The sequence below is a fragment of the Bidens hawaiensis genome, unplaced genomic scaffold (assembly GCF_021521415.1).
Source record: "Bidens hawaiensis isolate Kalapana, Puna unplaced genomic scaffold, B.hawaiensis_p1.1 tig00080281_1, whole genome shotgun sequence".
NCBI classification, from domain to species: domain Eukaryota; kingdom Viridiplantae; phylum Streptophyta; class Magnoliopsida; order Asterales; family Asteraceae; genus Bidens; species Bidens hawaiensis.
The window spans coordinates 1-2,500 of record NW_027506751.1 but is presented as its reverse complement, the minus strand read 5'-3'; the positions used below and the strand labels follow the sequence as shown (position 1 = coordinate 2,500).

At 31.9% G+C, this 2,500-nt stretch overlaps 2 non-coding genes across 2 annotated transcripts; one reads left to right on the top strand and one right to left on the bottom strand.

Annotated features, from left to right (window-relative positions):
• Positions 1–359: 359 nt before the first annotated feature.
• Positions 360–432, top strand: TRNAT-UGU (transfer RNA threonine (anticodon UGU)). Its single transcript has one exon. It is a non-coding gene; the product is annotated as a tRNA-Thr (tRNA).
• Positions 433–1,726: 1,294 nt separating this feature from the next.
• TRNAS-GGA (transfer RNA serine (anticodon GGA)) lies at positions 1,727–1,813 on the bottom strand. The gene has a single exon. It is a non-coding gene; the product is annotated as a tRNA-Ser (tRNA).
• Between the last annotated feature and the right edge of the window lie 687 nt (positions 1,814–2,500).

Genomic DNA, 2,500 nt, shown 5'->3' with positions numbered 1-2,500 from the left:
TTCGATCCAATCAAAAACGATTTTTCATTTCTGTATCCGCAATTCAATATAGGTGGATACATACCCTATATATCTGTCTCTCTTTCACTGATTTTACCCTGAAATTTCGAATACTTGAACGATCGATTTTTTTTTAGAATCTTTAATCGTGATAAAAAAAATTCTATATCGCTAAATTAATCGTTATGTTCTATAATATTTACTATAATATAATATTTAAACAGTTATTTTTTATTCTATATTATATTCTTTAATATATTCTAATTATATGGATGGAAGAGCCAAGAATTCAAATAGTTAATAGCAAAGATTCTAAGAGTTTGTTGAATTCCTATGCATGTTGAATTTATGTTATGTGAGCCTGCTTAGCTCAGAGGTTAGAGCATCGCATTTGTAATGCGATGGTCATCGGTTCGATTCCGATAGTCGGCTTTTCGCTATTTGTTTTATTCGATGTTTTACATGATTGATAATGCATCTTTGCAATCAAAGAATATTGAAAAAATAAATAAAATAAAGTGTCTCCTCTTTTCGCAAAAGCCATTGATTTCTTATGTTATTATGTTATAGGAATATCCAACTATCTCACGAAAAGAGTCCTTTTCTTTTGCTATATATAGAATAGAAAGATCTTTATATTTATCTAACTCATCTCATTATTCTTAATACTTCAGTAAATTTGGCTTTATCTTTATTTAGAATTTAGTTCATTTTTAGTTTAGTTTTATCTGTAAAATGAAATTTCATCAATAAGAATTAATAATTAAATAGAAATAAGAAGAAGGAGTCTTTATGTCGCGTTACCGAGGTCCTCGTTTAAAAAAAATACGTCGCCTGGGGGCTTTACCGGGGCTAACTAATAAAAGGGCCCAGAGCTGGAAGTGATCTTAGAAACCAATCGCGTTCCGGGAAAAAAATCTCAATATCGTATTCGCCTAGAAGAAAAACAAAAATTGCGTTTTCATTATGGTCTTACAGAACGACAATTACTTAAATACGTTCGTATCGCCGGAAAGGCAAAGGGGTCAACAGGTCAGGTTTTACTACAATTACTTGAAATGCGCCTGGATAACATCCTTTTTCGGTTGGGGTATGGCTCCGACTATTCGGAGCTCGCCAATTAGTTTAACCATAGACATATTTTAGTCAACGGTCGTATAGTAGATATACCAAGTTATCGCTGCAAACCCCGAGATACTATTGCGGCGAGGGATGAACAAAAATCTAGAGCTCTAATTCAAAATTCTCTCGACTCATCCCCTCTCAGGAATTGCCAAACCATTTGACTCTTCAACCATTCCAATATAAAGGATTAGTCAATCAAATATTAGATAATAAATGGGTCGGCTTGAAAATAAATGAATTGCTAGTTGTAGAATATTATCTCGTCAGACTTAAACCTAAAAAAAAAAAAAAAAAAGAAAAGAAAAACGAATAAGAATAAGGGTTCGACCATTTTGCTCCCTTTCGGCGAAGTAAATTAACCTAAGGTTAAGATAAATAAGGTTTGATCCGGATTTTTCTTCCATTTAGGTGTCATAGACCGAGAGGATATTTTCATTCCTTGTCTACTCTTTCTTTAACAGTATTTTCCGTACCACAGCCATTAGAAATAGAGAATCTATTAGAGAATCCATATCAAAGAAAGGTCTAACTGTTGGAATAGTTGTATCCATTGATATTTGATCTATTGTGGTTAGTAAGATCGGTAAATTAGGTGAAGGTAAGGAAAGAGAGGGATTCGAACCCTCGGTAAGCAAAAGCCTACATAGCAGTTCCAATGCTACGCTTTCAACCACTCAGCCATCTCTCCTACATAATGATTATGACCCCAAAACCGAAAATAGAGTGAATAATGAATCATTCATATTAGATTATTGGGTAGGTACAACCAATCAATTCTAACTAGAATCTAACTAGAAAGCGATCAAAATAGAAAATTTTTCATCATAATAAAAGCAGGATCTTTCCTTCTAGGCTGGGGGGATAAAGAGAAAATTGTTTTCTTACAAAAACGAAAAAAAAAATTCTATTTCTATTCATGTTTGCAAAAACAATGTTTTCTTCTTTTTCTGATTATCTATTTATACTATACCGACCGGATTAAATCAAGAAATTAGAAATTATAATGAATTGACTGAGCGAGGGGTCTATATTTTATGGTTCATGGATATCTTTAGATCATGATTCTATCTATTTAGACTATGATTCCATATCAGAAGAATTCTCAAATTGCTTTATAGGCCAGTTTTAGAGTTATCAAAAAAACCCTTATCCTATCTATCTATTCTATTAAAAATAGAAATAGATAAAGAATTTTTTTATAGTTGATTGTATAGTGTATACACGTAAATATACAACACAAAAAAATGGGCCGTTATTCTATTTTCATCATACAATGATTCTTTTTCTTCTTTGTATCATAATTCAACCAACTGAGGTTATTCTAAGCTGTAACTTCAATCAAATAAGAATAGTTTCTTTCATTGGTAGACTATTC